This window comes from Mustela nigripes, chromosome 11, assembly GCF_022355385.1.
Source record: "Mustela nigripes isolate SB6536 chromosome 11, MUSNIG.SB6536, whole genome shotgun sequence".
In the NCBI taxonomy this organism is placed as follows: Eukaryota; Metazoa; Chordata; class Mammalia; order Carnivora; family Mustelidae; genus Mustela; species Mustela nigripes.
The window spans coordinates 4387935-4408550 of NC_081567.1; the positions used below are offsets into that span (position 1 = coordinate 4387935).

At 45.6% G+C, this 20616-nt stretch overlaps 1 pseudogene; it reads right to left on the bottom strand.

The window, feature by feature from the left end:
* Window positions 1–127: 127 nt before the first annotated feature.
* LOC132026470 (zinc finger protein 665-like) lies at window positions 128–18800 on the bottom strand (annotated as a pseudogene).
* Window positions 18801–20616: the final 1816 nt, after the last annotated feature.

Consider the following 20616-nt stretch of genomic DNA (forward strand, 5'->3'; position numbering starts at 1 on the left):
AGCACCTCTGCCTGCAAAGAGCCACACCCCTGCCCCTGCACACTCGATGAACATGTGTTCATTAAATCAGCCAAGCCCAAGACACATACTTTTTTTTTTTTTAAGATTTTATTTATTTATTTGACAGAGATCACAAGTAGGCAGAGAGGCAGGCAGAGAGAGAGGAGGAAGCAGGCTCCCTGCTGAGCAGAGAGCCCAATGCGGGACTCGATCCCAGGACCCTGAGATCATGACCTGAGCCGAAGGCAGCGGCTTAACCCACTGAGCCACCCAGGCGCCCCAAGACACATACTTTTTTATTTAAGGCAATTGTTCGGCTTTTTTATTGATGTGCAGATCAGTAACAACGGGCATCACTATATATGCCAAAAAACAGTGCTTTTCCAAAAACGGTTAGCATTGATCAGAGCTCTGTAAAGAAAAAGAGAGTGAACACCCATGTCCCAAGCACCACCCTCAGCGTTTGCTGAGATTTTTGCCCTATTTCCTGCTTCCTCTAATAATGCACATTCCTGTCCCAAACCATTTCCCAGCGGCAGAACCGACAGCCCACCTCTGTTCTGCATAGTGTCCTAGAGACTCGCACTCATAACCACCATTATCACACTGAAGAAAACTACTCGGATTCCCTAACATGATCCAATGCCATCCACATTTCAGTTCCTCCAAAGGCCTCAGAAGTACCCACGTGGATGTCTTTTCGAGCTGAGTGGGGTTTGGATCCAATCAAGGACCACACATTGCATCTGGTCAGGTCTCGTAGTCTCTCTCGATGGAAAGAGCCCCCAGCCCCGACCTTTTCCTTCTAAAATGACATGGACTTTTGGAGGCACCAGGCCAACTGTCTTGGTGGATGCCCACACATTCTGGATTTTGGTTTCCTCCACTGAAGCTGCTCTCTCATATCTGCTGTAAACCAATCACCTGACTAAACTCCTATGAAATACTTGGGCAAGAGCACACCCCCAGGTGACATGTGGACCCCACGCCGCACCCTAACAGGAGGCACACGGTGTGGTGTCACCACTGCTGATGGCGAAAGGGGGGCAGTTAATCATTCCATTGTAAAGGTGTACCTTTTCCAGGGCCAGTGAAAAAGAGGTCTGTGGGAGGTTCTCTGGCCCCCCACAGATCCCCGGTCCTTTACACCTACTGATGCTCGCGTCACAGACGCTCTTTGCCGAGACACCTTAGGGGTTGCAAATTAATGATCTTTCAAATTCTATCATTCCTTCTACATTTATTAGCTAATACTTGTCTAGAACATGCATCCTTCCCACAACTCTTACTAAAAGGGCAGGGTGAAAATGCTTTCCTTCTCATTAAAGAGAAAGGAGCTTGTGTAAGATTCACCTACAACGGTGGAAATAAGCTCGTGCCCCTCTTTTGATGTGGACACAGATTTTTGTTTAATCAAATGTTGTGCAATCCATTACAGTTGTTCTGTTGGACCGTCAAACTACCTCAAATTTGGCGAGGGAGAAACCCTGCAAGGTAGCCTCTGGGACCACTGACGCGTCCCCATTAATCTTGAGGACTTCCTTGGTTTCTTGACCCAAGAGCTCCCAGCCTCACCCTGGACACTTAAAGGCCCGGACCTAGAACCAGCTGTTTCTCCAGGGAGTCCTGGCTCCTCAAGAGGGAAATGCTGGCACCGAGGCTGCACATCCGTGGGGCTGCCCCTGCTTCCAGACCCTCAGCGGACGAGCTCATACATACACTTTTTAAAAATAATGTCTGATCAGTTCATACTTCTCATGGGGAGTTTTACATAAATTCTTTCATTTTTATGGTCATCTCTTCTTGTAAACTGGGAAGTGTGGTTCCTGGTAACATTAACAGTTTCGTTTTGCTTTATCTTACAACATACACAAACTAGATCTAAAATAACACAAATTATTACTAACAAAAAATGAGTGGTGTTTATAATTTTTTGCAAATCTTTGCCCTTAAACATACCATTAGGGATATATAGTCCTAACTCTGTATTCCGAAGTTTCCTTTAAGAATTGTTTTCTCTGTGTTGTTACCAATTTGACGTAAAGTTCATTTCTGTTTTTGATTTCAGAATGCCTTTATTTTCTGGTTTTGAATATATAAATCATTTATATTGTTCAAAAGTCAAAATGTCCTATGAAGGCGTAACCAAACCTTGCTTCCATCCCTGACTCCCCCCTCCATAGGAATTCATTTTTCTTAGCTTGTTGTTCCTCCTTCTAGCCTTTCTCTTTGCAAAAACAAGCAACTGTGTGTGTAACTTACTTCCTCTCAACTTACACGGAAGGGAGCATGCCCTACGGTGGACGGTACTCCATGATCCTCACTGAACAGTATGTTGGCGTATAGAATTTCAAAATTTGTCAAGCATGTCCCCTGTAATGCATTCTGTACTACAAACATACAGAAACACATGGGGGCCCTGTAGTGTGAGAAGTCTGTCATGGGAATTATTGAGCTGTGGGGAGACACTTCCTACCGACACCTATTTCAACACCAGCCACGTAAGCCAAACGTGCACAACGTGTCTATGCTGCACACAATATACCAAAGCCTCGATTCCTCAGGTGCACCTCTGGCGTCTGGTGCTGTGAGCAACCGCCACCAAAGGCCTCGTGATCCCACAATGAGCACCGTTAGCGTCAGAGGTATCTTATGGCACATCTTCAACATCTTGTACCACATCCGAATCCGGACTTCTAGTGTTACGATATTTCCAAAGAAAATGTATCCACATTTCCCAAATTGATAGATTTTCCCTCAAGATTAATTCCTTTCTTATACAGAGTCTGATTTTATTTTTCCTCAAAAGCTTTCATGCATGTAAAACACTGGTAACAGTTCCACTCGAATATCAATTACCTGATGATCCGTAAGCTGTGACTCTGTAAATGCTTTTATACTTCTGTGGCATTCTTTGTGGTTTGAGCCCTGTGACTGATTCCTCTGAGACATCTTCTCAGATTCATAGATGGACACTCACATACAGGACGTTCTCGGCTCTCTCCATGTGGGCTCTCTGGTATTTCATAAGATCTGACACAGAAATTTTCTGAGAGAGAGAGCCCACCTACCCCCACCCCATGTTGTGTCTTTCAATGCCAACTGAAGACTGAAGTTCCCCAAGAGTTCTTCACATTACTACGGTCCTAAGGTCTCTCCCACGGGTGCTCTTGGTGTTGACGAAATTCGACTTCACACAGGAGGGCTTTCCACATTTGCTGCACCTTAGGGTATCTCCCTTGTGTGAATTACCTGATGTTTCGTGAGAGTCGACTTCTTGCAGAATGACTTCCCACATTCGTTACATTCATAGGGCTTCTCCCCCGTGTGTGTGCGCTGATGAACCGTGAGGGTCGACTTCATACAGAAGGACTTCCCGCATCGCTTACATTCATAGGGCTTCTCCCCTGTATGAATCCTCTGATGATTGATGAGGTTTGACTTCACATAAAAAGTCTTCCCACATTCCTTACATTCAAAGGGGTTCTTCCCTGTGTGAGTTCTCTGATGGACGGTGAGGTGTGATTTCATACAGAAAGATTTCTCACATTCATTACATTTATATGGTTTCTCTTCCGTGTGAGTTCTCTGATGTATGGTTAAGGCTGACTTGTAACAAAAAGATTTCCCACACTTGTTACATTCATGGGGCTTCTCCCCAGTGTGGGTTCTCTGGTGTTCAATGAGGTGTGACTTCTGGAAGAAGGTTTTTTTACATTCCTTACATTCATAGGGTTTCTCCCCTGTGTGTGTGCGCTGATGTTTCGTGAGATGTGACTTCTGGAAGAAGGTTTTCCCACATTCTTTACATTCATAAGGCTTTTCCCCTGTGTGTATTCTCTGGTGTTGACTGAGGGCTGACTTCATATAGAAGGATTTCCCACATTCATTACATTTATAGGGTTTCTCCCCTGTGTGAGTTCTCTGGTGTACTGTTAAAGTCGATTTATGGCGAAAGGTCTTCTGACATTCGTTACATTCATAGGGTTTCTCTTCTGAATGTGTCCTCTGATGGTCGGTGAGATTGGACTTCATAGAAAAGGCTTTCCCACATTCACTACATACGTGGGGTTTCTTTCCTGTGTGATTTCTCTGATGAATGTTAAGAAGTGACTTCACGTAGAATGACTTTTCACATTCGTTACATTTAAAGGGTTTCTCTCCAGTGTGAGTTCTCTGGTGTATGACCAGGGTGGATTTCATATGGAAGGCCTTCCCACATTCGTTACATGCGTGTGGTTTCTCCCCTGTGTGTGTTTTCTGGTGTTTAGTGAGGGCTGATTTTTTATAGAAGGACTTCTCACATTCATTGCACCCATAGGGTTTCTCCCCCGTGTGGGTTCTCTGGTGTACTATTAGGATCGAATTCATAGAGAAGGCTTTGCCACACTCATTACATTCATAAGGTTTCAAACCAGTGTGAATTTTCTGATGTTTAGTGAGGTTTGACTTCACACAGAAGGTTTTCCCACATTCATTACAGTCATAGGGTTTCTTCCCTGTGTGAGACACCTGATGGATAATTAAGGCAGATTTATAGCAGAAGGATTTCCCACAGTCGGTGCATTTAAAGGGTTTCTCTTCTGTATGCTTCCCCTGATGTACGTGCAGGGCTGACTTATAGTAGAAGGATTTACCGCACTCGTTACATATATAGGGTCTCTCCCCCGTGTGTGTTCTCTGATGGTCAGCAAACTGTGACTTCTGTAAGAAAGTTTTCCCACATTCATTACATTTGAAAGGTTTCTCTCCTGTATGTGTTTTCTGATGTTTAGTTAAGTTTGATTTCACACAGAAGGATTTCCCACACTCCGTACACTCATAGGGCTTCTCCCCTGTATGAATCCTCTGATGATGGTTCAAGTTTGATTTGGCATAAAAGGATTTCCCACACTCGGTGCATTGATAGGGCTTCTCTCCCGTGTGAATTCTCTGATGGACTTTGAGGGCTGAGCTATGACGGAAAGACTTCCTGCACTCGTTACACACATAAAACTTCCCTTCTGACTGTGTTCTCTGCTGATCAGCAAGGCCTGACGGCACAGGGGCTTCGCCGTAGTCACTGAGTTTCTCTCCTGCCTGAGAATGCAGAGGGTCTGTGAGCTGTGATTTCTGAAGGGTTTTTCCAGATATATTACTTCCACGGGGTTTCTCTCTTGTGTGTGTCTTCTGGTGCTGAGTCAGGTGGGCCTCCTGGTCGAAAGATTTCTGGCAGTGACTACATTCAAAGGTTTTCTCTCCTGTGTGAGTTTCGGGAGGTTGAGTGTCATGGGACTTCTTGCTGAAATTAGTCTCGTTGTCATTACATTCCACATTAACTTTCTGATGTTTTAGGAGGGTTGACTTCCAGCACTCATCAACCTCACAGCGGTTCTTCCTTGTGTGAGTTTCCTGAAGGACTTCAAGGGCTGACTCATCTCTGGTATTTCGTCCCTGTTCCTTAGAATCACAGGATTGCTCTTCTGTTTGAGCCCTCGTAGGTGTAATGACAGCTGCCTTATTAAGAAAGATCTCTCCACATTCATTATTTTCAAAAAGTGGCCCCAAAGTTTGAATTTTCTGTTGTTCAGTACATCCCTCAATAGGACTTGGGGATTTCCCACCTAGGTTCTGTTCGCCAGACTTTTTTCCAGTATGAGTATTTCCTTGGTTATTACCAGATAGTAACTTCCCACATGCATTAATTTCATCAGAGTTCTTACCTGAATAATTGTTATTACTAAAAATTGATTCTGAAACATTTTTCAAACGTTTTCCACGAGAGACATCCTGACAGGGTGTTTCTCTGAAAACATTCTCTCTGTTCTTAGTCAGTGATTTTTTGCTGATGAGTGAAACTCGCCACAAATGTTTGTCTTGGTCTTCCTGGTTTCTGTCTGTAAGGTCATAAAGAAGAAAAATTAAGTGTACTTCAAAAATGTTAACACATTTCCTATGATTATCAAAATCAAGATAATCAAAATATCTATCATCATATTCAGTTAACCCAGGTAAATTGTGTGTGGTTAGAACAATCAACATCTACTCTCCACAACTTTCCACTGTACTTATTGTACTAGTAACCACAGTCACCCTGCTGCACATCACATCCCCAGAACCTGAAGTCAGTCATTTTTAAGAGGAGAAAAAAAAAAATCAAGCTGATTTCAGGCATCCGTAATAGAATTCAGTGCTAAAAGCAGTGAAGAAAGAATTACAAAATCCTTAAACACTAAAAGTAAATCCCAATAATTTTATATGTAGACAAAATGATCCTCAGTTGAAGTAACACCAGGAAGTCTGTATTTGTAAGAATGCAGGGAAGTACTGTTCTCATGAATTCTTAAGAACCTACTAGCAAATGAACTTTGGTCAAGAAATGGTGAAATGTAATACACCAGAAGACTGCTTTTGAGAACTGATCTGCTTACCAAGTCTAGAACTAAAGCAGGGACTGGCTATCCGAATAGAACTAAAATCTAAAGGACTTCAGGTTTTAGAATTAGTAGATGTTAAATTTTAAACTTCCCCCAAACATCTCCTGCCCAGTCTGCCACATCGGTAAACACCGCCCACCCCTAACCCTTACCCTTGCCCCTCTCTCCAAGGCCACCTTGGACTCAGTGGCAGACCCGCTTCTCCACACGGTGCAGCCCCGCCTCCTCACACGCACCAGCTCGGAACTCGAAGCCCCCATCACAGCTTACCTGAACCACGGCAAGCAGTTCTGCTCTGCTGAGAACCGAAACCATCCACACCCACACAGCCCAGTCCCTACATTAACCTGACCAGTATTCTGTCTTCAGAACAGGACTGTACTACTCTGGAACACTTGCCCGGGAAGCTAAGAGTTGCAAGCAATTTGACTGTTCAGTTCAGAATCTTGCCCCCAAACCTTTTAAACAAACTGTTCAACATTCCAATTAATAATAAACTTATTCTCCAAGACCCTTCAATCTTTGTTGTGTCCACACATCCACACATCCGAAACTATATTATGGTCCTTACTCAATGGTTATCAAGTTCCTATGTTAAAAATATACCTGAAACCATGCCCTCAAATGCTATAAATAACCTGATTTTGTTCAACTTCCTCCATGGCACTACTGAGACTATCAGCATGAACAATAAATTGAAATCTGCCAGATCAGTGGGTAACTGGCATTGCGCTGGGGGAAGCAGCCCAACATTCCGTCTCTGTTTCTACTTTCATCAACCACCCTCATGCTCATCTCTGATTTTCTCTGGGCAGTAGCCAGAGAAATTCTTTTAAAACACTCTTTTGTGGAAATCCATGAACAGTTGTCCCTCTCACCTAAAGCAGAATCAAAGCCCTTAGCTTGTCCTGTAAGGCATCCTCCTCTGGGCTCTGGCTACCTCTCCGAAGTCAGCCCCTACCAATGTCCCTCTCAGCACCCCTACAGCCATGATGGCCCCCTGCCATTCCCAGAGCTCTTCCAACCAACAGCTACCACAAGAGCATGGCCTGGCTCTTCCGTCTCCCTGGAAAACTCAGTATCCTGCTCTAATGTGGACCTCATCAAAAAGGCATTCTCTGGCCACCTTTTAAAAGAGCACACCCCACAATCTCCTTTTAGCCTGCTTTAATTCTCTTCATGGATCTTGTCACCACTTGAGAGGTAATTTTTTTTCGTTTACATCTATCTTCTCCTGCTCGCTTGTAAGCTCTAAGAGCTCAGGAACATTGTTAGTTCACCAGCATATCTCCAGCACCAAGAACACGAGTGGCACGCAGGAGGAACATCTGCAGAAGGACAGAAGGATGGATGGATGGATGGACAGACGATGGATGGATGGATGGATGGCCAGAGGGAAAAATAAAGAGGAAACAGTCCATGAAATGGAGGAAGAAGAATACTAGAGAAAGAAACCAAAGACAAAGGTCTAAGGCGAAGAAGGCAGGGTTCCACACCGGCTATCAGGCAGAAGAGGGCAAGTATTTACAAGTGACAGACAGGGGTGACTTGGGTGACTGGAGGTCTGCCAGCTCGCTGCTCAGCTACTTCCAAAGGTCTGAGGACCCAAAATTGAATTACAGAGACACACACACCAACCTCAGAACCGACCCACCTGGGACCTGATTTCTGTCAGGTTCTTCTTTCCGCCGCAACGACTAACTCACCTTGATCACCCTGGTCTGGGATCCCTGCGTCTGAGGGCCACAGCTCCTCGCCTTGCTCCAGCCTGAAGATCACCTCTGGTTTGGCGAGGTGACACCCTGCAAGTGGAATACAGGGTAAAACTCGTCACAGCTGCTTCGACATAAGGCCCCTGGAGGACGAGGAAGGTGCAGCTTCAGGAGCCACGTGATAAAGATGCCCGGGTGCACCTTGCATTAGGGAGGCAAGAACACAGCGTCCTTTCTGTGCCCGATGGGAGCATCTCTGACCCATGAGATCATGAGATACACACACAGTATCATTCAACACTCCTTCAGGGGCCCACAAACTCTGGCAGCTACAAAGGAAGAAAGGAAATGCGTGCTGTGAGACGGGACACAGGGAACACCCTCACCCACTGAGACCAGGTGACTGTAGTTCTCCAGCATCACGTCCCGGTACAGTGTCCTCTGTGTGCCCGTCAGTTGTGACCACTCGTCCCGGGTAAAGTCCACAGTCACATCCCTGAATGACACGGATCCCTGACCAGCACATTTCTGTTCAAGCCAAAGAGAGCAGCATTGGGTGACATGAAACAGACAAGTGGGAGACAAGCCTTAACATGTTTACTTTGCAAGTTTACCATAAAAGTGTACATGTGGCCTATTGCATTTTTTTAATATTGTATTTATTTATTTGACAGACAGAGATCACAAGTAGGCAGAGAGGCAGGCAGAGAGGGTGGGGGAAGCAGGCTCCCCGCTGAGCAGAGAGCCCCATGTGGGGCTCGATCCCAGGACCCTGAGATCATGACCTGAGCTGAAGGCAGAGGCTTAACCCACTGAGCTACCCAGGCGCCTCTATGTGGCCTATTCTATAATGTCTTTTGTTTTTACTTTGTGGATAAACTGAACGTGATGGGAAAACCCAGAAAACCCAGTATTAGCTTATTAATTTAAACAAAAAAAATGAAGTTCTTACTGTGTTTCTGAAACTGTCTTACTCTGCAAGGAATATTAAACTAAACAAATCCTGTTCTTTTTTCCTGCCCTTAAGGAGCCTAAGCCTTTTTCTTTTTTTTAAGATTTATTTGAAAGAGCATGTGAGTTGGGGGGAGGGGTAGAGGGCAAGGGAGAGAAGCAGACTCCCCGCTGAGCACAGAGCCCATCAGAGGGCTCGAGCCCAGGCCCCTGAGATCATGACCTGAGCCAAAATCAAACATCAGACACTCAACTAACTGAGCCACCGAAGCTTAGCCCCAGGAGCTTCAGTCTTAATAAGGAGACCCAGGAGCTTCAGTCTTAATAAGGAGACAAATCAGATTTATGAACACTTATGCTGTAATAAGGTATTGTGCGAGCTGTGCTAAAATCATTTACAGAGAGTATTAAGTAATGGCAGAAAATGGGGTTCTGTTTTGTATTGTCAAGTTGGGCTTCACGAAGCCGGAGATCGTCATTAATGTGGCACCGTGACGTGAGCAGGGCCAAGTAGTCAGGAGACACACCCAGAAGTGTGACAGAACAGTGTGTAGGGCTATAAGATGATAGAGATTTGCCAAGGTGTCCTGGGATACTACACAGCAAGTCTGGGTTCATTCCTATACTGTAGTGTCTCCAGAATAATTCACCCTCACCCTAGGAATAAAGTTTGAGCATCTCCCAATTTATTTACTTCTTAACGGATAATATATACAGACTTCCAGTCCACACAATAATGATAAACTTAATTTGGTTTTTTTTTCCTGGCTAAAAGTTAAATAAGACAACCCACTATTTCCTTTCCGCTGAAGCATCCTGGGCCCTCAGCAGGCAGCAGGTGTGACCCTGAGGATAAGGAGGAACCACAAAGGACTTGAAAGCCATCACCCTTACAGCTCTCAAATCAATAACCTGACTTTACAACTTAAAGAACCAGAAAAACAAGAAAATTAAACCCAAACCCACCTGCTGGAAGGAAATAAGATTAGAGCAGAAATAAACAAGAGATAAAAACAACAGGTAAAATGAAAACAAAAGCCAGTTGTTTGAAGAGATGAACAGAACAAATTTTTGCCTAAATGGAGTAAGGAAAAAAAGAAGACTTCAGGAGTCAGAAATGAAAATAGGAACATTTCTACCAGTTCTGCTGAAATAAAAAGGTTTATAAGAGTAGTACGAACCACTGCATGCCAACAATTTGGGTAACCAAGAGGTAATGGAGAAAATTCTAGAAACACAAAACCCAGTCAAGGCTCAATCAGGATGAAAACAGAAGGTCTGAACAGAACTGCAACTAGTAAGGACACTGGGTCAGTACTGAGGACTATCCCAACAAATACAGTCCTGGACCTCATGGCTTCGCTGTATCATTCTACCAACATTTTATTTATTTATTTATTTATTTTTTTCTACCAACATTTTAAAGAGGAGTGAATACCAATCCTCCTCAGACTTTTCCAGAAAATTGAAGGGGAGTGAATACTTCCTAACTCATTGAGTGAGGCCAGCATCACCCTCATACCAATGCCAGAAAAAGACACTGAGAGAAACCTACAGACCATTATCCCTTATGAACACTGCTATAAAAATCCTCAACAAAATACTAGCAAACCAAATTCGGCAGCATAATAATAAAAGGACTACCAGCTTTGGCCAAGTGTGGTTTATTCCTGGAGCGTGAGGATGGCTCCAAATATGAAAATCGATCAACACAACACACCATACGTTAAGGGAATGAGGGGGAAAAACACACAATCATCACAACTGGCATGGAAGAAGCATTTGAGAAAATCCAACACTCGTTCTTCACGATAAAAAGACTCAAGAAACTAGGGGTAGCAGGAACCCCCCTCAACATAATAAAAGTCATACATGGAAAAACCCACAGCAAACATCACACTTATTGGTGGAAGCAGAAAGTTATTCCTCTAGAATCAGGAAAAAGACAAGGATGCCCACTTATGCCTCTTCTGTTCAATCTAGTACTGGAAATTTTAGCCATAAGAATTACGAGAGAGAGACAGAGGAGGAGAGAAGGAAGGAAGGAAATGAAACAAAACATTCAAATCGGAAAGAAGTAGTAAAATTATATCTATTTGCAAATGGTATGATGGTGTATGTAGAAAACCCTGGAGAGTACACACAAAAAATGTTAGAGTTGATAAATGAATTCAGCAAAGTAGGAGGAAGGATAGAAATCAACACACAGGAAGTGGCTGCATTTCTGTACACGAACAACAATTTGAAAAGGAAGTTATAAAAACAATCCCATTTACAATCACGCCAAACGAATAAAATACTTAGGAATGAACAAAGGAGGTGAAAAATCGCACAAGGAACACCACAGAACACTGCCTAAAGAAATTAAAGACCTAACTAGGTGGGGCACTGTCCACATTCATGGATTGGAGGACTTAATATTGTGAAGATGCCAACACTACGCACAGTGATCTACAGAATCAACGCAATCTCTCTCAAAATCCCAGTGATGTCTTTTACAGAAATAGAAAAACTCCTCTTAAAATTTCACATGGAATGTCAAAGGGAGATCCTTTGCCCAAGGAAATGCCCAAAACAACCTTGAAAAAGAAGAGCTGGAGGACTCATACTCCCTAGTTACAAAACTCAATACGAAGTGACAAAAATCAAAACAGTGTAGCACAGGAATATAGACAGACACCCAGACTCAGGGAATAGAGAGCCCAGAATTAGACCCCCGCATTTGTGGCCAGATAATTTTTTATAAGGGTGCCAAGACCATTCCATGGGTAAAAGACAGTCTTTTCAACAAACAGCACTGGGAATATTGGGTATCCACAGACAAAGAATGAAACCGGGCTCCTATTTAACACCACATACAAACATTAACTTAAGTGGATCAAAGACCTAAATGTACTATTTTAAACTATAAAACTCTTAGAAAAAACATAAGGCAAAATCTTCATGACACTAGATCTGGCTATAATTCATTGGATATGATGCACAGGCCACAAAAGGGAAAAAAAACAAAGTGGACTTTCTGAAAATTAAGAATTTTGTGCATCAAAAGATGCTGTCAACAGAGTAAAATGCAACGCACAGAACGGGATAAAATATTTGCAAGTCATCTATCTGATAAGGCATTAATTCCCAGAATATATAGAGGGCTCTAAACACACACACACACATACACACACACACACACACCACAAACATCCAATTCAAAAATGGGCAAAATTCTTCATCAGATATTTTTCCACAGAAGACACAAAAATTGCCAATAAACACATAAGAACACGCTCAACATCACTGATCATTAGGGAAATGCAAATTAAAACTACAACGAGATACCGCCTCATACCCATTAGGACAGCTACTATAAAACACACGTGTGCACACACACAAAACACACGCTTGAGAGGACGTGAAGAAATGCTGGTGGGGACGTGGAATGGTACAACCAGTACGGAAGGGCATGGCAGTTCTTAAAAAGTGAAAAACAGATTTATCATATGACCCAGTAATTCTACTTTGGGTTCTATACCCCAAAGAACTGAAAACAGGGTCTTAAAGGCGTATCTGTACTTCCGTATTTACAGCAGCATTATTCACAATAGCTAAAATGTGGAAGCAACCCTAGTGCTCATCAACAGACAAATGGAGAAGCAAACGTGGTATGTACATAAGATCGAGGGTTATTCAGTTAGAGAAAAGGAATGACGTTCTGACACTTGCTACAATATAGATGAACCTTTAAGACATTACGCATAAGAGAATATCATAGAGACAGAGCAGAATGGTGGTTGCTCGGGACAAGAAAGAAGGAATAGAGGGTTATTACTCAATGGGCACAGAGCTTCAGTTTTATAAGATTCTAAAAGACCTACAGGAACAGATGGTGATGGTTGCACATTATGAATGTATTACCACCACCAAACTGTACCCTTAAAATAATTAAAATGGTAAATTTTCTATGCCACAAGAAAAAAAACTGGGAAAAAATTGTTCCTTAAAGAATGAACCCATCAAACTACATGGCTGGAAAGATATACCATGATAATACTGATCAAAAGAAAGCAGGGGCCTATCTTACTTTCAGACAGAGCCGACTTCAAAGAAAAGCTATCAAGGATAAAGAGAGGCTTTCATAATGAAGAAAGTGTCAACTCTCCAAGAAGATATAATAATCCTTAACAGATATGTGCTTCTCCTCTGCTCAGCAGGGCACCTGCTTCCCCTTCTCTCTCTGCCTACTTGTGATCTCTGTCTGTCAAATAAATAAATAAAATCTTAAAAAAAAAAAAAGAAGAAGAAGAAGAAGAAATACAAAATCTATGTCTACATCTATCAAGGAACATGAGTCAATAGTTGTTAATCTTGGGGCATCTGCGTGGCTCAGTTAGTTAAGCCTTTGGCTTGGGTCATGATTCCAATGTCCTGGGATCAAGACCGATGTCAGCAGTGGAGAGTGTGCTTCTCCCTCTCCCTCTGCCTGCCGTTCTGCCTGCTTGTGCTGTCAAATAAATAAATAAATAGTATCTTTAAAAATAAATAAATAGGGGGGTGCCTGGGTGGCTCAGTGAGTTAAGCCCCTGCCTTCAGCTCAGGTCATGATCTCAGGGTCCCGGGATTGAGCCCCGCATCGGGATCTCTGCTCAGCAGGGAGCCTGCTTCCCTTCCTCTCTCTCTCTGCCTGCCTCTTTGCCTGCATGTGATCTCTGTCCAATAAATAAATAAAATCTTTAAAAATAAACAAACAAATAAAATAATTAATAATCTTCCAAAACAGAAAGCACCAGGCTTAGATTGGTTCATTGGTAAAAATCCTACCGAACACTTAAGGAAGAAATTATAATACCTCTCTACAATCTCCTCTAGAAGACAGACACAAAAGGGAACAGTTCCTGTTTCATTCTATGTGGCCATCCTTACCCTAATACCAAAATAAGAGAGACATCCCAAGAAAAGAAAACTACAGACCAGTATCTTCCATCAACAGAGAAGCAAAAATCCTCAACAAAATCTTAGCAAAATGAAACCAATAACACATAAAATTATACATCACAACCAAGCCACCCAGGTACCCCCTATATGTCTGTTACTTTACCACTACCGAGGCGCCCTATGAATTTACTTTAAACAGAGAGAAAGCACGCTTATGTGGGGGGGGAGGGGCAGAGGAAAACAATCTTCAAGCAGACTCCCCGCCGAGCACTGAACCCGAGAGGGGGCTCGATCCCACAACCCCCAAGATCATGACCCGAGCCAAAACCAAGAGTCAGATACTCAACCCACCGAGCCACCCAAGCACCCCAGAATAGCATTTCAGGTTAATTACTCAGGAGGACAGAAGTAATCTGGGGGACGAAGAAGCGAGCAGCTCTTCCAACAGTCCAGGGAAGAGAAAATTAAGCTCTGAAAAGGGAGAAAGAATTCAGTAGGAAGAACAGGTTTAAGAACTGTTGCCATCTGAAAAGTAGTAAAACGGAGATGCACACGTGTTAATGTAAGGGAGCAAAGGCTTCAGGATGAATGCCATTCCAGGGCTTCCTTTACCTGTGCCCCGCAGATGGCCCACCACCCGACAGGGGATGGGCAGGCGAGATTAGATGGGAAATGGGGGAGGCTGCAAACCATCACTTTAACTTCGGAACGTGGAAAACAGAGGAGACTTTGGCCACCGGCGCGGAGAAGGGCACGTGAGGGGAGAGCCCAGGCTAACACTTGGTACCACCACCACAGCGGGCAGGAAACAGAAAGGACTGGCGGAGTAACAGGAGGAGGGAGCAAAGGATGGGAATTTGAGGAAAAGCCGTGAGAATGGGTCGAAGAGGAGGAGATGCCATGAGAGAGACAAAGAAACCAGAGCAGGGAAAAAGCCAGAAGAACATGCCACAAAATGCCATAGAAAGAGGCCTTTCTAGAAGGTCAAAGTGGGTTAACTGCCACATGCTGCCGAATGTTCTAGTACAGTAAGGTCTGGAAAACACCCGCTGGCATCCACGGCAGAGACATGACTGCTAAGTTTTATCAGGACATATTTAGGCAAGTAATGCAGAAGAAGTGAGGATACCCCCAGTGCACTGAAATGCAAACGGGTAGGCAGATCCTTGTACTTGAACGCTCACAGCAACACTATTCTCAAGGGCCAAAAGATGGAAACAACCCGAAGTGTCCATTAACACACGAATGGATGAGAAGGTGATACATCCGTAAAACGAAAGATTACGCAGACACCGCAAGGAAGGAAGTTCTGATACACGCTACGACAGGGATGAACCCTGAAAATGTTACATGAAGTGAAAGAAGCAAGACACAAAAGGACAGAGACTGTGTGATTCCATGTATATAAAATACCCAGAATAGAGAAATTCCGAGAGACAGGAAGATTTGGTTACCGGGGCTGGGAGGACCGCGAGTTACTTACTGGCCAAGGATTACAGAGATTTGTCTGGGCAGCCAAGAAAGTTACAAAAATAGGAGTAACGGTTGCACAACACTGTGAAAGTAATTCACGCCACTGAGCTGTACACTTCCGGTCAAACGGTTAAAATGATGAATTTTGTTATATATACTTTATCAAAATGAAAGAAACGTGACCTAAGAGTGCACAAGCATTTGCCAAAAACGGAGTTGGACCCATCTGCCATCCAACTGTTTGAGGAGCTCAGAAGAAGCCATCCCTTTCTTTCGTGCCTCCAGAGAGCCTGAGGGTTTTGTCCCTAGATCAGAGCGGACGTTCAGGAAGCTCTCCGGAGTCCAGCAGCACTTTGGTCCCTAATAAAACCTGAGGTCTGACCTCTACCTCCAGTGAAGAATGATTATAGGCACACAGGGGTGACCAGAAGGCTCTTCACCACCTGAAGAACTTCAAAGACGTTTTTTCCCAGACTCCAGGGTCACTAAGTCTTTCGTCCCAGGAGTAACTGGCCGGTTCCTCTCTGTGGTCACTGAAAATCCTATGTAGATCAGGAAGCTCAAAGACAAACGTGAGGCTCACCTGTGACGATGGAACAGTCACATGACTCACAGCCACCACCACAGGTTACAAAGGGACCACTCACTCTTTATTTACCCAGAAGCAGCTTTTTATCTATTCTGACTTTTCTACTTTATGAACACACTTACAAAAACCACAAAATCTGCTGGAAAATGAAATATGCAATAAAGAAAAGAAACCACTCACCTGGGATTTGTTCATTTTCTGCTGTTCTGGGTAGAATGCCAAACGCTGGGAAGGCACCTGTAAGAGGAGGAAAGCCCGCCAGGGTAATGAGAGCCGGCCGGCCCCGTAGCTCCCCGGTTCTACACACCAGCTGGCCAACCTCTGATCCTGGAAAAGAGAGGGAAGGTAACATCCGTCCCCCTTTGACTCCTTAAACCTGCAGTTTCCTACTGCTTTAACTATGTCCCCCTCCCACTAACACAGAAACGTTTAAAATAAAACTTATTATTGGAGGATTTTTGCGAGTGTGCGTGTGCACGTGTGGGGGCGAGCAGAGGCAGAGGGCCAAGCAGACTCCATGCTGTGTGCAGAGCCTGACGAGGGGCTCTATCCCATGACCCCAAGATCATGACCTGAGCAGAAATCAAGAGTCAGATGCCCAACAAACTGAGCCACCCAGGTGCCCCTTAAAACAGAACTATTTAAGCAAATGCTGGCATGTCAAAATATGAAATACAATGTCTTCATTTAAACTGATCTTGTAGGGCGCCTGAGTGGCTCAGCTGGTTGAACTACCGACTCGAGTTTGGCTGGGATCCTGATCACGGGCTCCATGAAGAGTGTGGAGACTGCTTGGGATTCTCTTTCTCTCCCTCTGCCCCTCCCCCCACCACTTTCGCACCAATGCTCTTTCTAAATAAATGTAAAATCAGGGACACCTGGGTGGCTCATTTGGTTAAGCATCTGCCTTCAGCTCAGGTCAGGATCCCAGGGAGCCAACTTCTTCCTCTGCCTGACCCTCCCTCTCTCTCTGGCTCTCGCTCTCTCACTCTATCTCTGGCAAATAACCCAAAAAAGTAAATAAATAACAAATAAGTAAATTTTAAAAACAACAACAAAAAAGTGATGTTACAGGGGAAAGCAAACCCTAAAGGCTATTTCGTGTATCTGATTTACTAACAATAACATTCACTCCAAGTCCAAGAATCCTCAAAGCTTTGGGAAAAGGGATACATACCTTAAATGTAAATCTTTGAAGAAACTGTTTCTTCTAATTCGATTGGTGTTTCTCAAAAGCATCTTTTTTTTTTTTTTAAAGATTTTATTTACTTACTTGACAGAAATCACAAGCAGGCAGATAGGCAGGCAGAGAGAGAGGGGGAAGCAGGTTCCCCGCTGAGCAGAGAGCCCCATGCAGGGCTCCACCCCAAGACCCTGGGATCATGACCCCAGCCAAAGGCAGAGGCCTCAACCCACTGAGCCACCCAGAGGACACCTCAAAAGCATCTTTTAAGAGGAAACTTATCTTGATGTGATTGTGTGGACAGGACTGAGCCAGGAGTCAGGGACTCTGGCTTCTATTCACCTTTTTATGGATCCTAGACAAGTCATTTTTCCTTTCAGGTTCTTTTTCCCTCTTGCACCAAATGAGACAAAACAGAAAACCCCGGCAAACCCTCCCTGAACTACTACTCCTGACCCTGTAAGATCAAGATCTGCTGTGGAAAGACCCTGGAAGACCCAAGTACACATCTCCAGATGCCTGACCTGGTGACAGGTCACGGTTAGAAAGCGGCCCACCTTCCAGAAAGAATCAGTGGAGAGTGAAGGGAGGGAAGAGTGCTCTTGACGGTAGAGCTAAAAACAAAAGCTTCCCAGCTGTGGAGCCAACTAGGTGACATTTCTCAGAGAGTCCGTCCCCTGCCACCACTTGGCCCCAGCTCCCTTCTCCTGAAGGTGGTGAAATCACTCGGGGCCCCCTATGCTCTTTTTCTGCCTTTCTTCTGCCTCTGGTCCGAAGCTCTGCACAGGGCTCCTCCCGGTGAGATTCCTGCTCCCGGAGCCCGCCCCTTCCTGCCTCAGTAGACCTGCTCTGCTCCGGGAGAACCTAAGGAAGAAACTCCCTCCAGCAGAAGCTTCATCAGAGGCCCCAGACCCGTCTCCCCGAGAACACACGGCCCCTCTCAGGGAACGCAAAGCAGGGGACCGAGGAAAAAGGCGGGCTGGCCGCGGAGAAGCGCTCTCAGGCCCTGGACAGCGCAGATGCGGGGGCGGGGGGCCGCCCGGGGGTGGGGCACACCGCGGGGAGGCCCCGCTGCTCCCGCGCGCCCCCCAATCTGCACCGACCCAGGGAGTCCCACCGCCCAGGCGAGCCGGGCAACACATTCCGGTCACCGATGTACGGCATGCAGGGGGCGGCACCCGGTCCCAGTCCTACCTCGGCGACCCCCGGCCGGTGGCAGCCGGCGCTCAGTCCTCGCGGCCGCGCACGGGCCCCTTCGGCACCTACGAGGACGGAGACCCCGCGGGGGGCGCTGCCAGCCCCCAAAACGCGGCCCTTCCTGCGCGTTCGCCCGGAGGCCCCAGGGGCGCCCCCATTCTGGGTGGACGCGGGCCCCACCGGGGGGAGGGAGTAGGCGACCTGAGCGGGCCGGGGTCTGCCGCCCCCCGTCCCCACGCTCCGCGCTGCAGCCTCGGACGGCCGGCGCGGACCAGGGCCAGAACCTGCGCGACCCGCCGCCCGCCTCCCGCGTCCGCCACCTCGCAGGTGCCGGGTAGGCCCGAGACCCCCAGATAGCGCCGCGGCGGAAAGACGCGCGCCTGCGCACTGAGCCCTTCGCCAGCCTGGCCGCGCGCGCGCCGCGAGCCCCGCGGGAGGCTCCGCCCACGTGCGGGGCGGGACCTGCGCGGACACGCCCCTCCCCAATTTCACCGCGACTCCCACCCCACCTCGCCCCCATATACTCCACCCCGCCCCCAGGTCACCCCACCGCCACCCCTTCAGGCGCCCACATCACCCCGCGTCCCGCTCGTGTTCCCAAACCCAGATCCAAGGCCTCTCCTGCCAGGCGGTGAGGGGGGGCCTCTTCAAAGATGCCCCACGAGGCAGATTCCGGAGCACAGATGAAAAGTTTGAGCCAAATTAGGTCTTGCGATCCATTGATTGCCCAGCCAGGCAATTTTTAAAAGATGTGAATGAAAACGAAATAAAGGGGGGGAATGACAAACATTTCAGATAAAATACAGAAAAATCGAAGTTAAGTCAAAACGCATAGAAACGAGAAGAAAAAAGGGGTTCGCACCTTCTCCCAGAGGTGACCGTACGGAGCCGTTAGGTGCGCATCCTTCCGACAGTTTTACCATAAAAAGGATCATGAGAGGCCAGAGCACAGGCCGAGGACACTGTCACTCTGTTCCAAATGGTGAGGGGCCTTTGGGATTGGTAGGAGACTGGAGTTTGCCATACATTGCCAGCTCAACCCGGGACCACGCTCAAACACAAGGGTAAACACGAGCCCACGCATCAGAGTAGTTTTACCTGGGTTCACGATTTTAAAGTCTAAAAGCAAATTCTTCCTTTCTTTTTTAAAAGATTTTATTTATTTATTTGTGAGAGAGAGAGCACAAGCAAGGGGGAGCAGCAGGCAGAGGGAGAAGCAAGGAGCCCCATGCGAGACTTGATCAAGAGATTCTGGGATCACGACCTGAGCCAAAAGCAGCCAGAAGGCAGACATTTAACCGACTGAGCACCCCAGGCATCCCTAAAACCAATTTTTTTTTTAAGATTTTATTTGTTTATTTGACCGACAAAGATCACAAGTAGGGAGAGAGGCAGGTAGAGAGAGAGGAGGAAGCGGACTCCCGGCTGAGCAGAGAGCCCCATGCGAGCCTCTATCCCAGGACACTGAGACCATGACCTGAGACGGAGGCAGAGGCTTAACCCCCTGAGCCACCCAGGTGCCCCTCTAAAATCAAATTCTTAAAGCATAAGTGAATTTTAGAACATACAATCCATGGATGGGAAACACAGGACAGCAGGCTAAGAAACCATTAAGCTGAAATTGGACTGGTTATGTTAGAAAGTCACACATTTCAGTTTCAGACTAAAAATTGGAACAAAGCTTAAAGACAAACTAGGAAAAGATCTTTATAACTTTCATGAGAAACAAAATCTTTATAATCTTTTTTTAAAAAGATTTTATTTATTCACTCGACAGAGATCACAAGTAGGCAGAGAAGCAGGCACAGAGAGAGGAGGAGGAAGCAGGCTCCCTGAAGAGCAGAGAGCCCGATGTGGGTGGGGCTCGACCCCAGGACCCTGGGATCATGACCTGAGCTGAAGGCAGACACTTTAATCCAGGCGCCCCAAGGCTTTATAATCTTAATATACTAAGAGCTCTTATGAATCTTTGAAAAGATCAGCATTACTATTGTCACTCTAACACATGAAAAGGGAACTGGCAAGATGTAAGTGGATGATAAATATATGTAAAAAGTCCCTCGTGACAAATAACAGATGTGTAATGTTTAAGGTATTTTTGTCTTCCTTTCTTTTTTTAAGATTTATTTATTTATTTGAGAGAGAGAGACGGAAGAGAGAGGGGGAGGGTCC